The 22246-nt window shown below is 39.9% G+C and overlaps 1 long non-coding RNA gene across 1 annotated transcript; it reads right to left on the reverse strand.

Annotated features, from left to right (window-relative positions):
- Positions 1-1316: 1316 nt before the first annotated feature.
- LOC143657872 (uncharacterized) lies at positions 1317-19488 on the reverse strand. The gene is made up of 3 exons (XR_013163001.1): positions 19375-19488; positions 18901-18959; positions 1317-1554 (listed from the first exon to the last, which is right to left on the reverse strand). It is a non-coding gene; the product is annotated as an uncharacterized LOC143657872 (long non-coding RNA).
- Positions 19489-22246: the final 2758 nt, after the last annotated feature.

Genomic DNA, 22246 nt, shown 5'->3' on the forward strand with positions numbered 1-22246 from the left:
TTCTTGTAATATATATTTTAATTAATAAAAAATCAATCAATAATAGGGGGAACAAGTGTTAAAATAAATTTAGTAGATTGGAATGCTAGTGATCAATGAAACATGTAAATGATCGTGGTGATGTATATACGACTATGTGATAATATTGTGAACCATTGATTACACACCAAGTATGGAATGTTCATACCTTAAGAATGTTCATGTTGGGGCAGTACACTGGTGACTCAGTGGCAGAATTCTTGCCTGCTGTGCTCGAGACCCAGGTTTGATTCCCAGAGCCTGCCCATGTCAAAAAAAAAAAAAAAAAGTTCATGATGTATGTTGATTGGGTTTATTAATAAAAAAATTGTTTTTAAATGCCCTTGTTGTTGTTAGCCCCAAAATGAGAGTGATTTCACACATGTGAAGTGTTACCACATTGCCACCCTATATGGGGAAAGAGGCAGTCCAGTTCAAGAAGCTTACATTCTCAGTATGAATAAGACCATGATTTGTTCGTTCAACAGATGCTATTGAATGCTTACACTGTGCTGGTTGATGAGAGTTTGACAGTGAATAAAATATAAATGAGCTCTTTCTTCTTGGAATTTGCAGCCTGGTAAAGCAGAGAAATTAAGCTGATAATCTGGTAGATAAGTAATCATTTCAAATGCAATGATTGCTTTAAAAGAAAAATATCTGTGGTATGAGTTGAACTTCTAGAGCCACAGAAGCAAAACTGCTTTTATTGCTCTGTCTACACACATAAGTATCAGCACACCTGCACCCAAAGGGGCTGCTGGGGTGGCACATGCAGGGCTAAAACATGAACAGTCTGAGGCTGTCTCCATAATGCCTAAATCAATTGGAAGAGGAAAAGAGTAAAGCTTGTTATCTGACATTATGGCCAGCCCCTCTCCCCCATCAAATACCCAAGGAAGAGTCATTTGTCTCTTTCCCCTTTTTTTGAACAATGCCAGTGAAAAAAAAATTAAAGAAGAGCTTGAGAAAAATATGTTGACTCTGGCATAAAAAATACTTAGCATCATCATTCTAACAGCTAGCATTCGTTAGACATCTACTCCAGTGCCACTTTGTATGATACCTCATATGTTATTCTAATAACATTCAACAAGTATTTATGAAGTCTTTAATGTTTGCTGGGCTCTGTTCTAGATACTAGGAATATTTTTTAACCAAATAGACAAAAAGCCCTACCTTTGTGAGGCTCACAGATTAGTTAGGGGAGAGAGATAGTACACATAAATCTAAAAAATGATACATATTAATAATAGGTAGCTTTTGCTGCATAACAAATGACCCCAAAAGTCAGTGGGTTAAAACAATAAATATTTATTTAGCTCATCATTCTGTGGATCAGTGATTTCATTTGAGTGGTTCTTCTGGTCGCAGCTGGTCTTGCTCTTATGTCTGGTAGGCAGCTGGCTGGCTTCCAGCTCAGGGCTGCTGTCTCCAGGGCCAGCTGGAGCAGAGGAGGACATTCTGCTCCATTGTCTCTCACATCTTTCCAAGCAAGTTAGCCCAGACAGAGATGCACAGGCAGGTAGCCCAGTCCTGCAAGAGGGCAAACAAATGCACACATGCTTTTCAAGTCTCTGCTTGCATCAAAATTGCTAATATTGCTAATATTCTATTTGCCTAAGAAAGTCACATGATTGAGTCCAGAATCAGAGTGGGAGGGGACTGAAAAGCTACAGGGCAAAAGATGCAGATGCAATAGGCTATTAATTGGGAAAATTAAAATAGATCACTGTACCATAGTTAGCAAATAAATGCAATAGAAGTAGATAAGGCAGACTTAGTGAGATAGAGATTGCTAAAACCTTGACATTGTAAATAGTGTCAGGGTAGTTTTCCCTGGAAAGATGCTATTTCTGAAAGATTTGCTTCCTTATCTCATATTATATGAGTAATCCTCACAACAAAATTAAAAATTACAAATTACTGTCCTCATTTTATAAGCAAAGAAAATTGGAATTCAGAGTGGTTAAGTAATCCCAAGATCTCCTAACCAGTACGTGGTTATATTATTACATAGGACTCTCCCAATTACAAGCTTTAGTATAAACTGAACTCAAACCAGCCCATGCCAAAAATAAAAATAAAAAAGCAGGAGAAAGGGAGGACTGATTGCTTCCAAAACTGAAAAGGCCATCGATAGACTGGCTTCCTGGTACGTGAAGCAGAACTTTGCTTCCCTGCCCTGGTTCCATTCTCAGGCTCTAGTCCCTGGGGTGGCAAGATGGCCACCTGCAGCTGCTGCTGATGTCAAGTCCAGGAGGAAACAGTGAGCCTCTTTTCTGGCAGGTTCCAACAAAGTTTAGAGAGTCATCCCAACTGGACTGGCTTAGATCTTAAGTACCACCTGGCCATTTACAGTGTCCAGGAAAATGTGACATGAAACCTGGTTCATGCAGTCACTCGGATTCCACTCAAGCGGTACTTGATAATTGTAAAATAAATGAATGAATAAATAAACAGCCCCCCATGAGGGCTTGATAATTTAACAAGCATGTATCATATGGTCTGCACAAGGCTATCTTCCCATTAAATAATATCTAGACCCTGTTACTTCTTTATAATAAATCATAGTAACTTTTATAGTGATTCCCCTCACCCCCAACACACATTCATCATCTTTATGGCTATCCTGCAGCTTTACAGTTTATTGATTTAATTCTGCAATGCTCAAAGGTGACTAATGGGTCATTTATAACACAGAGAGGGCAAGCACTCAATCTGCACTCACTCAGCAGAACAGTCCTGGAGCCATAAAACAGACAAGCCTCATTTCCAAAGGCTACAGAGCCAACACAAAAAGTCAATTAGTGAACATAATTAACAGCACTGAATTGTATATTTGAATGTGGTTAAAAGGAGAAATTTTAGATTGTATATATTAAAAATTTAAAAATAAAATCATAGGATTGTACAACTCAAACAGTGAACCCTATTTTAATGATTGACTACAGTTAACAGTACAGTTATAAAGTTGTTCTTTCACAAATTGTAACAAATTTACCACACAGCAAGTTGGCAATAATAGGGAGGTATATGGGACCTCTGTATTTTATGCATGATTTCCCTGTAAACCTAAAACTTCTCCAATTACAAAAAAAAACTTTTAAAAAATTCAGTTCTTTTTGTACAAGTGAAATGTTTGCTTCTCAGAAGAATAGAGATATATTCTGGGAAAGACATAAGGAGGAACAGGAAGCAGGAAGTCAGCGAGAATCTGGACGAGATAGGAGAGGACATCACCGTGTGACAGGAAAACCAAGGAACCCCCAAACCACCAGCAGACAGCCCCAGAACTTATACACTTTGGGGAGCGAGCATTTCATTGCCTTGCTAATGCCTTGATTTTGGACTTCCCCTAGCCTCAAAACCAATTAGCAATGGACCCTGCTTCTGGAGCAAGTATTTACTAAGTCTCTGTAAAAGGTTAACTCCTAGAGTTGCACTCCCAGGTATGGCCACTTTAGGGAAGATGGGAAGTGTCTGTTCACACAGCTATGACTTCTCTACCACCTCACCTAGAGTGAGTAAAAAATGACTTCGCATTTTCTCCTTATATACTCCCTCAACAATTTCAAAGCAAAATCATTACACAGCCCATCAATCTGAATGACTTTTCTTAAAAAGGTTGTTATTCCCCAAAAGGAATGACCACATGGACAATTTTGCCCAGATGAAAGGCTTCTTAAAGGGTAATACAACAAGTGATGGAATATTGTGCTGCTACAAAAGGGAATGCAGTTGTGAGGTATGCAACGTTGTGAGGGAGGATAAGCCAGAAACAAAGGAGCAAATATTGTATGATCTCATTTAGAAAATACTTGTAGGGAAAATGGGACCTGGATTGTAAATTCCTGTAGCTGTCACGTTTGGTCCAGAGCAGTGATTGTCGGATCTGGAATTTGAGAGGCTGTTGTGTGTATGTGTATCGTGGTATTTAGAGATGGGAGCGAGGCCAATCAGGTCAGGATTAAGGTTATTCAGAGGACAAAGGACAAAGGACAGAGGACACTGTGTTTTGGAACTTCGCCTACTCTTTGAGGCCAAGGGAAGAAAGGTTTGTTTTGTCTGGAATCTGAATTTTCTGCAGCACATGGTCTGGCTTGGCCTGTTAGGATGGATTATTTGAACAATCCAAACACAGGGAGCCCCAGAATAGGAGTGAAGGCCTTTAATCCTGTGTGTCTTGATGTGATGCCAGGATGCATCCCAGAGCATATTAAGCAAGTATCAAAAAAGTGTTGGCAGGATCCCTTTGGGGATGGGAGAAGAAATGTGAAACTATGGAACTTTACCACCAGGGAAACCCCTGATACTGTGTCAAACATTAGGACACCCAATAGACCAAGCCTTTGATCTTGAAACTTACTCTTGTGAATTTATGTATGTAGCAGAGAAGCTTAGCCTACCTATAGGTATGCCTAAGAGTCACCACTGGAGGACCTTTTCTGTTGCTCAGATGTAGCCTCACTCTCTCTAAGCCCAGGTCGCTAATGGAAACCATTGCCCTTGCCCCTGTATGGGGCTTGACATCCAGGGGTGGGGTCTCTCTGGCAGTATGAGAGATGACTCCCAGGGATGAGCCTGGTCCTGGCACTGTGGGATCAACACTACCATCCTGACCAAGAAAGAAATAGGAAGTGTGAGAAATAGGTTATCAGTGACTGAGAGAGTCCCAGTAGAGTCTGGAGATCACTCTTATGCAAGCCTCAGTTAGACATTGCTACCTATCATAACTTACCAAACCCCAACCAAAACCATTCCTGCCAGTCCTACAGAATACATAAGGCATTGTATAAGATTTTACAGGGGTTCCATGCACTGGGGTGACTTTCCAGGGACCTACAGCCTCCAGGTAGGTCCCTAGACCAGATATGTCCTGGGATGCAGAGGGCCCAACCTCTCCAGAACATCAGCTAGTTCCATCCCCTTATCTCATATTATTGACAGCCTCTTCCAATGTGAAAAAGTTAGAATGGGTATAGCCCAAAAAACCCTAAAGAGTGGAAGAAAGATGGTGATGGTGGAGTTATCCAGAGAAGGTAGGGTTTAGCAAATGAGTATGATTGCTGAATCGTTATATTGATGTTTCCTTTGGTCGCTGGTGTCTTGGAGCAGCTAGAAGTGGAACCTGGAATTGTGGAATTGTAACCCATGCCGGGTTCTGGGGTCTGTTCTACACCTGATTGTTGCCATGTGCTTTGAAACTTATTGCTTCTTTTTTTTTGTATATACGTTATTTTTCACAAAAAAAGAAAAAAAAAGTCGATTGTGATGATAAAAAATTTAAAAAGAATATTATTCTGAGAAAGAGTCCAGATTGTCAGAAGGGTTCATGACCCCAAAAATGTTTAAGAACCCTGCCCTCAATTTCTTTTTTAACTAATACTTAAACTCTTACCTCAAATAAAATCAGGGTTCACGCTCAAAAAGAAAAAGAAAAAAGGGTAATACACATCTTTGACTGATTTTCCAAATCTCATGTTCTGCAGTTTATGGAGTGTATCCTTTGAAAAGTCGTTTTGCAATGCAATTCCAAATATATAATAAAATCTGAGATCATAATGTGACCCAAAGGGAAGTATACTGTTTATATTAATTCAATTCAGCAAATATGGGTTGAGCTCCTAGGTTTTACCTGAAGCTGAGTTAATCTGTGAGGGTAGATATACACAAAACCCAGACAACCTATGGGAGTCACACACGTACAATAGCTAACCATCAGCAGCACCGGCTTCTCAGCTGAAATTTATTGAACACTGTGTACCAGGCACTCTTCTAAGAACTTGATGTGCATTATGTCATATAATCCTCAGAGCTACCCCATAGTAGGTACTCTTACTGTCCCCATGTTTCAGGTGAGAAAACTGTGACACAGAGAGGTTAAGGAACTTGCCCAGAGTCTCTCAGCTAGAGAGGGGCAGGACTAGAAATCGAACCAGCAGCTGAACTCCAGAGCCTGTCCTTCCACTCCCATCTCTACTACACTGCTTCCTTCAGATACACGTGGGCTTTGCAGAGTGGTGTAAGAGTTGTTCAGACGTGCTCTGGGCAACCATATACCAACCCCGTTTCTTTTTTTTTTTTCCCAAATGGGATGTTAGGCTGTGATAAGTGTAGAGGCCACAGGACTGTGTTTGCTTCTCTTGGTGACTTTGATTCAGGTTGCTCACTTGTAAATGGATGCAAATTGCTAAGGAAAGCCCTTCCTTTATTCCCTTTTAAGTGGATTTTCTTGCCTTTTCCCCCTTTCTTTGTTCATCAAAGAGAAGAGTCTTTGAAATCAGACCTTGTATGAATATGTGTGTGCATGCATGAATGTATGAATGTAGTGCATCGTTCTTTATTAAAATACTTTTTCTGGTCATAAAAGCAATACAAGCTTTTTGTGCTCATAAAGTAATGCAAGTTCATTGTCAAATACTTTGATAATATTAAAATATATATATAAAGAAGAAGGTGCAAATCAGCCATGATCTAGCACCCAAAGAAGCCAAGGGGACATTTTGGGTCAACCTGCATCTTTTTTTTTTTGATGATGGTGAGGATAACTGGAAGACTAGACATTGTGACCGTCCGGTCACCCTCCTCAGTTCCCACCCACCTCCCCAGTCCACACCCACCACCCACTCTACCCAGCAGATCCTCCTAAGCCAACCTATCTGATCTTTCTTTCTGGAAAGGCTCAGGAGAGGCTGGATGGGTCTGGGCGTGCTGAGGACAGGCTTGCTGGGCACGTTTGTAAAAGGATATTTCTGATGTTAAGAGAGCACTAGGAAAGCCAGATTGTTATCTCTTACTAGATGTGAATCCAGAAACTTATGGCAATATACTCACCGGCGTCCACACGGTGAGAAGAACCAGCCTGCAAGTAAGCTCAGTGCAATGCTCTTGAGAGTTCAAAACCGGCACGGCTGACCCTGAGCCTCTGACCTCTGCCCTCGCTCACACTCACCATGGGCTTCCTCTTATATTAACTCATCTTTTTTTTTTTTCTTTTAAGTCAATTTCAGTGGGTTTTCTGGTACTAGCCATCAGATTCATAGCAAGGGTTCTTCTAGTCTGCATGAAATTTCCAGTCCATGTCAAATCCTGAGGTTGATATTTTACACATTTTTAATGCAATTTTATAGAGATGTATTCACATACTGTACAATCCATCCAAGGTATACAATCAATGGTTCACAGCATCAACATATAGTTGCGCGTTCATCACCGCAGTCGATTTTAGAACATTTTCAATGCTGATAAAAATTAGTAATAATTAAAATAAGATAAAATTAAAATGTAACAGAAAACCCAAAATATTCCATACTCCTTATCCCCCTCTATTATTGACCCCTAATATTGGTGTGGTACATTTGTTACTACTGATGAAAGAATATTGATATTACTGTTAATTATAGTCCATAGTTTGCTAACACTTTTTTTTAATTTATTTTTCTTTATAAATACTCTAGCTGCCATCTGTTGAGTACCTTCTCTGGACCAGGCACCACCTCACAGGATAGTTATCTGTGTCAGTCCACTTAATCAGCAGAGCAACTCCATAAAATTGGTATTATCACTCCCTTTTTCCAGATTCAGAGGAGTGAAATAACAGGCCCGAAGGAATAAATGTTGATGATGTGATCAGGAAAAAGGAAATTTGAGCAGAATCTCTCACCACCCCAACCCTCCAAAAATTAATGGAGCAACCATTATTTATTATGCACTTATTATTTACCAGGGCTTGTGTTAAATACATTACATAGCTTATCTCCTTTGCCCTTCATGAGGAAATCGAGGCCTAGAGCATTCCATTGACTTAGGCAAAGATTGCACAGGTAGGAAGTATCAGGCCCAGGATATTGAGCCCATGTCCAGCTGACCCCAAAGCCTCGGCTCTTAGCCAGTGTGACAGCAGAACTTTTCATAGAAAGGAGAGATGAGAAACTGTCTCTTGAGTGAGGATGGGATAAACAACTGTAACATTTTTTGCTGGAATACTACTGGGCAAAGAAAAGGACTGAATTAATGATAAACGACATAGGTGAATCTCAAATGCATTATGCTAAGTGAAAGAAGCCAGATTCAAAAGGCTTCACACTATCAGGAAAGAAGTTAGCAGAATGACGGCCAGGGACAGGCAGTGTGGGGAGGGCTCAACTATGTGACCCCTGGGAATTTGGGATGGTGGGTGATGGAAATCCTCCACATCTTAACTGTGATGCTGGAGGTCACATGACTGTTTGCGTTTGTCAAAACTTGCAGAACAGTACTCAAAGAAGGGTGAATGTTACTGTTTATAATCTATACCATAATTTTCAAAAAGGGGAAAAAAAAAAAAAAAAGAAGAGCTGAGGGTGGAGGCTCATTCCAAGCAGCTCAGCTGGTATTGAGCCAGCAGAGAGCATCAACTTCCTTTCCGGAAAGTGCCTCAGGAAGGAAACATGCGTTGATTTGCTCAGCAAATATTTACTAAGCACCTACTATGTGCCAAGTACTGGTTTAGGCATAGAGAAAACTAACAGGGAACAGTACAGAGGAGATCAGGTACCTCCTGTAGCTTATTTTCTGGCTTAAGTAAGAAAAAGAAAGAAATTAAAGATGAATTCAGTTAGTGGTAATATGATAAGAAAATAAAACAGGTGCCGCGAGACAGTGAATATACTTTAGACCATAGAATGAACCTAAGTGATCAAAGCCAGCAGGGTACATGCACTGGACTGACAACACAAGTGTGGGTACAGGCTTTTTATAACTCAGAAAGTCCTAGACAATAGCACATTCAGTCAGCCCTCGTTGATCCATGTATAAGTCATTTGCAAGAACATTTTGACCCCAGGAAGTTTACTTTGTCCTGTCCAACATACAGTTCACTTTCCTCCATCCACTCATGGAATGCTAATTAATTTCAACAATAACCTAGGGGAAACATAATTAGAAAGAGAAAAATGCTGAGCAAGAGATCACATTATTTGTTCCCAGGACTTGGAGCGATGCTCTTTGGATCATTCAGATGACTGCTCCCCTCAATTCTATGTGAATGCATCATCTATTCTTTTGCACCATATTAAAACATTGCAATTCCTTTCCAACTTGGCTTAGCGTTGTATTTTATAAACAAAGCATTCTTCCATTCACCTGGACTTTTTCCTGTGCTTTATGCCCAGGAAAATGACACACCTTTAAATGCCTTTGGGTCGGGTGGCTTCTTCCTGCATCTCAGCCCCTACATCCTGAGAACAAGATGCCAAATAACACCTCCCACATTTACAAGCTGTGTTCCTTGTTTGAACAGAACACATCCTTTCTCCTTTTGTCCTTTACTCACCTGGAGAATGCTTCAAGCTCAAAGTGTCTACATAGAGCCAAGCAATGGTCCGAGTTGTGAGTGGGAATGACTTGGTACCTTTGCAAATATACCACGTTGTCCCCACCCCTTCGTTCCAGTCCCCTCTCCCCCGAGTCCCCAGCAATTTGGTTTAGGGTACTTCCATGGCCATTTTAGCTTTCAAGCCAAAGAATCTGGTAATTGGCTCTGAGACAGTTCCAGGAGAAAGATCGTTATGTTATGATACCCAAACTCCTGCAAAGGTTGCAAAATCTAACTCAAGTTGTTCTTGAATTTCCAGTGCTCGGAAAAGAAAACACCTTGTCTTTTGTCTCCATAAACTGTTTACTTAGGGCTTTCACTGGGCTCCCCACCTTTCGTACACAGAAAGGATGACTCCCTGCCAGTTGGCATTTGCTGTTTTAACTTGTCTGAGAGCATTTCTTTTTCTCCTTTAACTCTCTGTGCATGTAAAGAATTTCCACTAGGAACCCCCAAAAAAAGTTGAGAATTTTGGGAAGTCTCTGGCAGGAGAGGTTAAAAAGTTACTCTTTGCCACACGATGGCCTGCCCAGCAGGTTCAGATCATGTGAAAACCAGGTCTCGAATGAGAATTGGCTGTGCTGCCTCACTGCCCTTACAACCTGGGCTCGCCCAGCCCATCCGCGTTACCAGGAGGGTACAACATTTGCATTTTTCCATTTGAAATGTTTGTGGGTTTGCTGCTGGCCATATGCTCTTGGTTCGATTTAGTGACACAAGGTGCTTTCCAGAGCAATAAGGCCAGACTGACTCTCTAAGAGCCATCATGGATGGGTGTAAAGGTTAAACCACAAAGATGTGCATGATGATGGTATTTACGACAACAGGAGGGGAGGGAGGGGAGGAGGAGAAGAAAAAGAAAAAAAGGAGGAGGAAAGAAAGAAAGAAAGGAAAGGAAATAAATTAGAGGGGGAAAGACGATCTAAATGTCCAGTAATTGAGCATTGGTTGAACAAACTATGGCACAGTCAGTTGCTGTTGATGATATGCAGTCATGAAAAATGATCCTGCAGAAAGCTATATGATGGCATGAAATGATCTTTCCTCTCTGGTTTGTACTGGCATAGAAGGAAACTAGTAATATTTGGTAAATGAATAAATGAATATTCAGAAATTACTTTTAACTTGCAGTATTATTACTTTGCAGTATTATTAACTTGCAGAGACAAGACAGTATTTGTATGTATCATGTGATCTCATTTGTTTAGTTTTAGAAATAAGTATGGATATAAGACTGGAATGATATGCTCTAAAATATTAACAGCTTTTATGTGTAGAGAACAGGATTATGGATTATTTTTATTTTCTTTTGGCTCATCTGCATTTTCTAGTTTTCTGCATTGAACATAGATTATTTATGGACAAAAAAAAAAGAGATCAGTTAAAGTTTTAGAAAAAGCAAGAGAGGCCAGGACTACTGGGAGCGAAGAATAAGGACTTCCAACTCTTTCATCAAGAACCTGTCTTTCCCCATTTGGCTCTACCTCCTCCCAGGATGTATGTGAGTTTCAAAGTTACTCCCCACCACTGCAGCTAATTTTCTGCAGCTGCAGGAAGCAGAGTAGAGCTAGCTGCAAGATTGCCCTGAGATACACTATCTTTCTTCCATTCAGTCAGTAAATTTTTCTTGAGAGTGCAATCCTAGGCACTGGGGATTCAGTCATCAGGAAAAATAAACGCAATTCCAGTCCTATGCAGTACAGCACAGGGTTTCTCAGTGTCAGCACTGTTAACATTTGGGGCTCATTCTGTGTTCTTGGCGGTTGTGCTGTGTGTCACAGGATGTGTAGCAGCATCCCTCGCCCTCAGATGCCATTAGCAACTCCTCCCCCCAGATGCAACAACCCAAAATGTCTCCAGACACTGGCAAATGTTCCGTGGGTGGCAGAGTTGCCCCACTTGACAACTAGTACAAAGTTCTAGTCTAGAGCTGGTCTGCTACGTAATGATAAAACGTGAGAACTAGTACAAAGGAGAGGGACTTTATGAGAATGCATGCATCTAGGTGGATCTGGTCTGGTCTGTGCTGTTAGGGAAGAACTTCTGGAGGAAGTGATAGTTGTATTGAGGTCTGAAGGGTGAATAAGTAACCAAATAAGGGGGACCCACGGGAGAGCATCCCATGGACCAGAAACCATGGCTGGAGACCTGGAGATCATTTTGGACCTATTTTGAGAGACCCAGCAGGCTAGGAATCTCAACTTATTTCCCTGACTCTCCTCAAGAGAAGAAGCTAGGAACTATGACCTCTTCATCACAAGTAGGGCTTCAAATATTAAGAGGTTCAGAGGACGGGAGGTAGAGTCAGAGAGCCCTGTGTTTTCATCCTGGCTCCTCCATTTCCTGATTGCATACCTTGGGCTGTGGGTATAATAATTCCAAACTCACAGGGTTGCTGTGAAGATTAATATCTGCAAAGCCCCAAAATACACCTACTATGTGTTGCACAAATCAAACCTGCTGAAAATAACCCTTATTATTTTTTTTGAGCGTTCTCTAAGTGCCAGGTGTCATGTTTAGAACTTGACACATACTATTTCAGTTAGTCCTCATAACAATCTTTTAATTGTATCCGTTTTTTAAATCTCATTTTACGTATGAGGAAACTGAGCTGTAGAGAGGGTAGCAGCCTGTTCAAAATTAGACAGCTAGTAAGTGGTGGAGCAGATTTTAATCAGAGAAATGTGGTGAAAAGGCTCGTTATACACCACCTCTCTGGTTACTAACATAACATTTTTCTTATGTCTCACTCTTCTATTGCTGCATAAAAATCAGCACAAAATTAGGAGCTTACAAGAACATAAATGTATTATATCACAGTTTCTGTAAGTCAGAAGGCCAGGCACAGTGTGGTTAGATTCTCTGCTCAGGCTCTCACCAGGGAAAAATCATGATATTAGCCAGAAACACAGTCCATGTCTGAGGGATGGGGTCCTCTTCCAAGTGCACTGATTATCGGCCACATTCATTTCCTTGTGGTTGTAGGACTGAGGTCCCATTTTCCTGCTGGTTGGCAGCCAGGGATGGCTCTCAGCAACTAGAGGTCCCTGCACGTCCCTGCCACATGGCCCTCATAGGCTTTTTTTTTTCCATCTACCCAATTTATTTTGCCCTTTGTCCCCCCTATTATTTTTTTCTCTAATCCATATTTTTATCATCTGTCCATTTTATTACCCTGCATAAAAAGGAGCATCAGACACCAGGTTTTCACAATCACACACTCACATTTTAAAAGCTATATCATTATACAATCATCTTCAAGAATCAAGGCTATTGGAACACAGCTTAACAGTTTCAGGTACTTCCCTCCAGCCACTCCACTATACCATAAACTAAAAAGGGATATCTATATAACACATATGAATAACCTCCAGGATAACCCCTCAACTCTGTTTGAAATCTCTCAGCCACTGAAACTTTATCTTATCTCATGTCTCCCTTCTTCCTTTTGGTTAAGAAGACTTTCTCATCTCCATGATACCAGATCCTATCTCATCCCAGGATTTCTGTCCCACATTTCCAGGGAGATTTTCACCCCTGGGAGACATGTCCCATGTTGGGGGGGCACCGTGAGTTCACCTGCCAAGTTAGCTTAGCCTCATGGGCTTTTTGCACATATGGATGTTTGCTTTCTTCCAGCTTAGCAGAACTGTGTCTCTCTGACTTGCTCTTCTGCCACCAGCCAGAGAGAATACTCTGCTTTGAAAAAGCTCAGATGATTAGGTCAGGCCCACCTAGATCACCTGATCTTACAGTCATCTGATTTGGGATCTTAATTAATTACATCTGAAAAATTCTTCAATGGTAGTGTCTAGATTCATGCTTGACAAAATAACAAGGAGAAGTTGTCTATGCAAAGCCTGGACTCTTGGGGGCTATCTTAAAATTTACCCTATGTCTTTAAACAGTGGCTGCTGAGGGTATCAAAGTGAATTGCCTGCTAAGAAAAAAAAGACAAATATATAAATAAACAATTGGGGGAGTGGGGGTGATGGGATGTTTTGGGTGTTCTTTTTACTTTTATTTTTATTTTCTTTTTGAAAAAATGTTCCTATTTGGCACAATGGAAATGTTTTGGTAATGGATGATAGTGATGGTAGCATGACATTGTGAACACAATTAACAGCGCTGAAATATACATCTGAATGTGATTTACATGGGAAATGTTATATTGTATATTTGGTGATAGGATAAAGATTTTTTTTTAATCCATGAAACTGCACTATACAAATAGTGAACCCTAAATTAAACCATAGACTATACTACAATTATAAACATGTGCTTTCACCAACTGGAGCAAATGAACCACACCAATGCAAGGTGTTAGTAATAGGGGGAGTATGTGGAAATCCTGTATTTTATGCATGATTTTTCTAATGAAAACCCACAATTTCTCTACGAAAAAATTTTAAAAAACAGTGCCACTTAAAAAAACACAAAAACTAATGCTAAATGAAATCAGAAAGAAAGATAGACAATAAAGACTGAGATGGTATAATCTAGGAATGCTTAGAATGTATAATGATAGTGACTAAATGTACAAATTTTAAAAATGTTTTGCATGAGGAAGAACAAAGGAATGTCATTACTTCAGGGTGCTGAAAATAGATGGTAATTAATATTTTAAAATTGTATCTTACGAAACTAAACCAAAAAATGTTTATTTGGTACAAAATTTATATTTTCACTAGTGCATTTCTAATATAACTTATGTAGAGCTTAATTGAACACCATAAGTACATGGAACCTTGAGTAGGACAGGAGATTTTGTTGGTTTGTCCAGAGTGATGCCCCGATAAATCCCAAGTGAATTGAACAGTGAATAAAAATGTATTTGCAAAGTTCCCTTCAGGGAATGGTGAGAAAGGGGGAAAATTCAACTTCCCCAAGTTGAATTCTTGATATTCTCACAAGCAGGGTGCACAACCAAAGCTATAGGCTGAGCCCCCAATCTTGGGGTTTGTCCATATGAAGCATAACCCCACAAAGGATAGGTCAAGTCTATTTAAAATTAGGCCTAAGAGTCACCCCCAAGAGAACTTCTTTTGTTGCTCAGATGTGGCCTCTCTCTCCAACCAACACAACAAGCAGACTCACCACCCTCCCCCTGTCTATGTGGGACATGACTCCCAGGGGTGTGGACCTTCCAGGTAACGTGGGACAGAAATTCTGAAATGAGCTGAGACTCAGCATCAAGGGATTGAGAAAACCCCTAGAATGAGATGAGACTCAGCATCAGGGGATTGAGAAAACCTTCTCACCAAAAGGGGGAAGAGTGAAATGAGACAAAACAGAGTGTCAATGGCTGAGATTCCAAACAGAGTCGAGAGGTTATCCTGGAGGTTATTCTTACACATTAAATAGATACGACCTTGTCAGTCAAGATGTAGTGGAGAGGCTGGAGGGAACTGCCTGAAAATGTGGAGCTGTGTTCCAGTAGCCATGTTTGGAACACATTATACAGAAGATGACTGTATAATGATAAAGTTTTCACAATGTGACTGTGTGATTGTGTAAACCTTGTGTCTGGTGCTCCTTTTATCTACCTCATCAACAGACGAGTAAAACACATGGAATAAAGATGAATAATAGCGGGAACAAATGTTAAAATAAATTTAGAGTGAAATGTTGGTTATTGGTGAGGGGAGGGGTGGGGGTATGGTATGTATGAATTTTTTTTTGTTTTCTTTTTATTTCTTTTTCTGAATAGATACAAATGTTCTAAGAAATGATCATGATGATAAATATTCAACTATGTGATAATAGATGATGTTGTGAATTGTTAATTATCTATGTAGAATGAAATGATCAAAAGTTAAGAATGTTTGCGTTTCGTGTTTTTTTAAATTTTTAAAAAATTTTAAAATTAATAAAAAACTAGTGTTAGCTGAATTATTTACATAAAAAAAAGCAAATATGATTAATTTTAGGATACATACATGTTATCAGAATTGTACCATACAACACCTAGAGTTAACCTTAGGGAAAATTGTGTACTATAGTTAATAATATATTTATAATAATAATGTTTCATCAATTCTAACAAAGGTACCACACCAATGCAAAAACCTTAATAATAGGGAAAACTGTATGGGAACTCTATTTTCTACTAGATTTCTCTATAAACTTACAACTGCCTGTGCTGTTTCCAGGTCTAACATAGCTCTGTTGTTTTTTGTTTGTTGTTTAATTGTGGGAACATATGCATAACTCAAAATTTCCCATTTTCACCACTTTCAAGTGTACCTTTGAGGGGCATTACTTACCTCCCCAATGTTGTGTTGTCATCACCACCATCCATTACCAAGTCAGATATGAGCTTTGAGAAGCCTCGCCACCCCTTTCCCACCTAGCCCAGCGTCCCAAGCATAGGAGTCTAGCAAAAGTTCCTGGTGGTAATGGTTTGGCTGAGCCTCAGTTATCATCTTCTTCAGCACTGTGACTTTCCCTTTAGTTATTTCCTCCTCTGTTCTCTGATAGGAGAGCCAGGTAAATCCCATTGTGAAGAGGGAAAGTTCACACTCTTGGAGAAAGGGGAGTGATACCATTACCAAATGTGACTAGGAGAGATTCCAATTCAGCCAGCCAGTGCCATTTTGAGGCATTCAAAATTTTTTTCTGACTTCTCTACCACAGCTGGCATTCCCCTGTCTGTTCTCTTCCCTGCTGTCTTCTTTGGTTTCCCCTGAAAATTCCTGTGTCCTTACGAACATGCCAAGAAAAATCCACTCAAACCATCTGGACAAGTAATCCCAGCGTGAAAATTATCTTGGTCCTTTGGCTTTCCAACTAAAAGCACTTTGCTTTGAGTCTTTCACAAAGGCCCACCCTAAATCAGCCTCATTCTGCCAATGGAGGGAAAGTCAGATGAGACACAAAGGCTTGTTTTGAGTAAAGGAAATGAAATCTTAATAGAACGGCAGCAGCCAGCGGAGAAAATTTCACCTACCGTAGATTTCTTCACAGATGATCTCTGAGAAAAATTTCACTAATTTTTCAAAATAACAAGTAAAAAATGTGAAGGATGATAAGTACAGAATTATGTAAACCAAACTTTTACCATTAGTTTAAAGGCAAAAGTCCTTCAGAAATAATTAGCCAAATTGTTCTAGTTTGCTAGCTGCCAGAATGCAATATATCAGAAATGGAATGGGCGAGAATAAACTTGGAATATGTCATTGGTAATAGAGTCCAGCAGGAGTTAGAAACAGGGTAAGATAATGGGTAATTGGAGCTGAAGGGATACAGACTGTGCAACAGGACTAGATACAAAAACTCAAAAATGGACAGCACAATAATACCTAATTGTAAAGTAATCATGTTAAAACACTGAATGAAGCTGCATCTGAGCTATAGGTTTTTTTTTTTTTTTACTATTATTATTACTTTTATTTCTTTTCTCTATATTAACATTCTATATCTTTTTCTGTTGTGTTGCTAGTTCTTCTAAACCGATGCAAATGTACTAAGAAATGATGATCATGCATCTATGTGATGATGTTAAGAATTACTGATTGCATATGTAGAATGGTATGATTTCTAAATGTTGGGTTAATTTCTTTTTTTCCGTTGATTAATTTAAAAAAAAAAGAAATGGAATGGCTTTTTAAAAGGGGAATTTAATAAGTTGCTGGTTTATAGTTCTAAGGCCGAGAAAATGTCCCAATTAAAACAAGTCTATAGAAATGTCCAATCAAAGGCATCCAGGGAAAGATACCTTGGTTCAAGAAGGCCGATGAAGTTCAGGGTTTCTCTCTCAAGTGAGAAGGCACATGGAGAACACAGTCATGGTTTCTCTCTCAGCTGGAAGAGCATATGGCCTAATCCAGTTTAACAACCACTCTTGATTAAATCACATCTCCAGGGAGATGATCTAATTACAGTTTCAAACATACAGTATTGAATAGGGATTAGAAGAAACGGCTGCCTTTACAAAATGGGATTAGGATTAAAACATGGCTTTTCTAGGGGACATACATCATTTCAAACCAGCACACAAATGAAGTAATATTTTTGTTCCAAACGTACTAGTTGTTTATTTCTTCCTGACGACTTCAAAGAGAATATCGGTATAAGTGCAGTTGGAATATCAGGGGAGAGTACAAAGAGAAAATATGTAAAAGTAGGTCAGTCAGTCATCTTGACAGAAAATGGAAGCTATACAATTTTTAAATGAGCGCATCTTCTGTGATCATGCTTAATGAGATTAAATGTCAAAGAAATACTAGCAGGGAACTTTGGAAAATTGTAAGAAGCAATACATGCACCTCTGATGTTACCCCGGCTTGGAGATCAAAAGACCTAGGATCTTGAACAAGTGCAAATTCTGTAACTGGACTCATCAAAATCAACTCTCTCCCCTGTTCCCACTGAGAAAAGAGGGAAAGGCCTGTGAAGGCCAAATGCATAGGCTGTGGTATGAATATACCAACTCCCACCAGTTGAAGGTGGCTCCCAGAGCACAGTAACTCTAGGATGACTATCTGCCTCTTCCTCTGGACAAAGAGGGCCTGACCACCAGAGAAAGGCCTCAGGTAAAGAAATGCAGGCTCTGGCCCTTGGAAGTTGGAAACGTGCCCTAAGGAGCAAGGAGAGATGGGCATCTGGACTATTGGGAGATTTAGAAAAATGCTTCAGTTCCCTTGGGAAGAGCCAGACCAATTTCTACTCTGATGTCCTCTTATAACTTGTCTCTGATGTCCTCTTATAACTTGTCAGGGGAAAAAAAAGCAAATACAAAGAAAAAGGAAAAAAAGACACTTATTTTGACATACAAAGAATGTTCAGACTGTAAGTTACAATGTTAAATAGAATAAAGACCAGCATCTCGAATATTTGGTCCCCACTGCTTTCTCCTCATCTCCTATCTCCATGTTCTCTGTGATCTGCCAATCTGACCTTCCAGGAACTTGCATCACCAAGCTCCTTCCAATTGTACATGCTGTTGTCGCTACCAAGGTGCCATCCCCAGCCCACCCCAACCTCAGCCCAGCTTTGGATCCTTCAGTCATTAGCTCAATCGTTCCTTGAACAAAAATGCCCCAGACCCTACCACTAACCCAGAGTAGACTAGATCCCTATAGGACATCATTCCAACCCATACCTGGCCTTTAATTACATCCTCCAGACAATAAGGCTTATGAGGATAAGGACCACCTCTGGCTTTTGTTTCCTACCTGATATCCAGAGTCTAGCACAATTCTTCACACACAAAGATGAGTATTGGGTGAGTAAATGGATGCAAAGAGAGTAAGTTCCAAGTGTCAGCCATGCAAAGTGAATTTGTTGTAGATATTTAAGATGGCTTAGACATATATCCTTGCCCTTGTTTTGTTTTCCCTTGACTAGGTAATACATTCACATATTATAATATATAATATATTCACAGTTAAAATATGCCCTTTTGTCCCTGCCACCCCCGCCCCCCTCTGAGCACCCATTTCCCCCTCCTCTAAGTAACTGTGGTAATCTGTTCCTAGGCTCTCCCCCAGGGGTGCTATCTGTACATAGTAACAGATACTTACATGCATTCTTCTTTTTCTCTACAACTGGTAGCATACTGTGAATACTGTTGCTTTTTCACCTAATAAAATTAGAGATCAGTCCATATTGGGACATAAGAACCTTCCCCATTCTTTATTTCCCCAACACTTTATAAAAATTTTCAAATTAAAGCAAAGTTGAAGGAGTTTTAGCATACCCACCAGCTAGATTTTACCATTAACACTTACCATGCTTGCTCTATCAAACATCTACCCATCTTCCATCTTTCTATCCTTCAATTGATCAATCTTATTTTTTTATACATTCCAAAGTAAATAGAAAATGTCAACACCCTTTCACCTAAATATTTCAGCAAGCCATCATTGGCTAGAGTTCAATATTGTTTACAGATGTTTCTTTCTGTGAATGTACAGATGATAAGTAAATAGTCTCCGAGTTTTTAAAAATTGCACCAGTCTTAGGTGTCCACTCATGGAGTTTTGACAAAGAAATACCTTTGTGTAACCCGAATCTCCATCAAGATCAAACATTGGCATCCCTTCCCTCATGCCCTTTCCCAGTCAGTCCCCGTTCTCGTGCCCCCAGAGGCAATTATGATTCCTTTTCTATCATAAAAGAACTTCGTCTGTTCTAGAATGTCCTGTAAATAGAATCATATGGCATGTTCTCTTTGTTTCTTTGTTTTTGAGGTGCATCCATGTTGTGGCATGCGCCAGTACTTGGCCCCTTTTATTGTGGAACAGTAGTATTCCAAAGTATTCCCACCATTTGCTTACCCTCCTTGTTCTTTTTAATAACTACGTTATGCCATTATTTTTCTATATATTTTTATTGTAAACAACAAACAAACATGCAAACATTCTTGACATACAAACATTCCATACATGGTGTACAATCAACGGCTCACAATATCATCACATAGTTGTGTGTTCACATGCCGTTATTAATGACCGTCTGATGAACATTTAGGCTGAGTCTACCTTTCGCTATGAGCAAGAATACGTTGAAGATTAATCTTCTACATATGAGATTTCACTTGGATATAAGTACGTAGGCTGAGTTCCTAGAGTTGGAATCACCAAGCCATAGCCCTTGCTTTTTGATTCTCAAATCTGAGCGCAAGACTTGGTGCATTACAAATTCAAGACTAAGACACCCATCGGCAGTGTTTAAGTGGCAGGTGACTTTTAAGACCTGTTGTGAAAATGAGAGCTGTGAACTATTACATCAGTCATTTCCCAGTGGGCAAGTCAGGGCGTTAAGATCAAATATCTGCTTTCTACCCCCAATCCCTGTGTTATATTGCACAGCTGAAAAATGGGATTCTGGTCACAGTGAACAAGTTTTTACCAATATCTATAGGTATCAAACTCCCTCAAGTGACTAGCATTCTGTATACATTCCTCTAGATTCCCACTAAACCTTTTGTTTCTGGAAGGCTTTATCCCTGGAACTTTATTGCAGACCGCCTGCTGGTCTTGCTGTAACTTATAATCCTTTGTTCAAGAACTCACATGTAAGAAGGCTCTGGGTTTCATTAGATAAGCTTTCCTTCCACCCTTTTTTCACACCCATTATCCCAGGCTCCGGAAGGTAGTGATATGTTTTCCTTACTTTCCCCCCATTCTCTTTTATTTCCCATTGATAAATGGCAAACGCAGCTGTGGGTTTGCTTTGAAGGTTCTGACAGAAGAGCATGATGAATCGGTGATGGATTAGACCAAATGAATCACGTAACGTGGAAAGAGAGCGAGGGGTAGAGCTGGAAGCCCACTCCCCACTAGAAGGTTTTTCAAACTTGCCTTAAAAGCCAGCATTTTCTTTTAATCTGGTTCCAGTTTCTGTGGTGACTCGGCGTATGTTTAAAAGACAGAGAGCGAGAGAAGCCTTGTAGATATAAACAGGGAATTCCAGTCTTCAGTCCGGCTAGAAGGATGCATTGTCATCTGGGACACTTAAATAGCGAGGAAACCACTTCAAGGCTCCCAGAAGCAACTGGGTAGCTCCAGGAAGAGGAACAGTTGGCAAACCAAGTGACAGAATTTAAAGCCGTAAATCTTTAACATGAGGATTGATGAGCAAAATACAGCTGTTGCGGCTAGTAGCCATTTCCTTGTTTGGAAGGAAAGTGTATTCCTGAGCTGATTATCATGCACTACTTGGTTACAATGAAATGGTAAGCATTAGCAGGTTGGAATCTGGTTTTGTTTTTTACCCAAGAAAAAGAAAAACAGTTATTTCATTGCTTGTGCTGTTTTCTGGCCTTAAAGGGACAAAGAAAATAAACCACGGTTCTGGAGCTGCCGTTAAGATTGAGACTGAGAAATTCCAACTCCTCCTTTGAAATTCAAGAGATACTTAATAGAGAAGAAAGGACTGGGAGGATGGATGGTTCCTTTGTTTTTGAACAAGAGGGGCCCTCTTACTCCCCAGATGGAAAGCCATTCAAAGAAATCACTAAAGGGCATCCCTTTTTGCACAGCTTAGACCCAGGCAATACATGCAAAATGAAGTGTAGAATTGATGCAATTATCCAAATCACAAGGGCTAGGATAGAAAAGAGAGGAAAATCTAGGTCTCGCTATTTGGCTAATTGCTAGGAACCTACACTTCACCAGCAATCTGTAGGCATAGTCATTGTAAATAGTTATTACTTTCTAATTTCTTATTTTAAGAAAAGAGGGAGAAATAGTAAAAGGAACGAAAGACTTCGGAGTGGCAGCAAGGGACTCTAGGTTTGATTTATCAAAAACTCTCTGACTACAAGAGTTCTAATATAATCAGTACAGGCTTCCAAGTTTGAAAGAGGCTCTTCTCACTGACAGTGACCCAGCACTCGCTATGGGAAAACCACTTTGCTAAATTCTTTCCATGGATTAATTTATTTAATCTTTACCTCATCCCTGTGGAGATTTTAGGGCATTTCTTTCTCTTGGAGGGCTCTAAGAATTAAGTTGGTCACTTTTTAAAACAGTTCCTATTGCCCTGCTCAAGATGGGCCTAAAAACAGTCAACAAAAGTTTAAAAAGAAATCTATTATCCTCTGCCCCTCTTCGCTGCACTTCCTACATTGGCTTTCCAGAGAAAGTGAGTCTAATGGGGGCCACATGGATTCCATGTCAGTTGTTGTGCATGTCCCCAGTTCATTTCATCATCTCCTGTTGCCAATCAGTCATGTCCTGGACTGATACTTCATTGTGATGATTTGGGAAAAAATAACAGTGGAAACCAAGGGGAAACGATGGGATTGCTTTGCGTGCATTTTAACCATGCAAATTTTATAAATCCATTTACAAGCTTGGCATAGGCCCCCTCTGTTTGGGAAAATCATATTAAATGTAAATGCAGTTTAATTGACTTGTCCAA

This window comes from Tamandua tetradactyla, chromosome 15 (genome assembly GCF_023851605.1).
Source record: "Tamandua tetradactyla isolate mTamTet1 chromosome 15, mTamTet1.pri, whole genome shotgun sequence".
Classification (NCBI taxonomy): domain Eukaryota; kingdom Metazoa; phylum Chordata; class Mammalia; order Pilosa; family Myrmecophagidae; genus Tamandua; species Tamandua tetradactyla.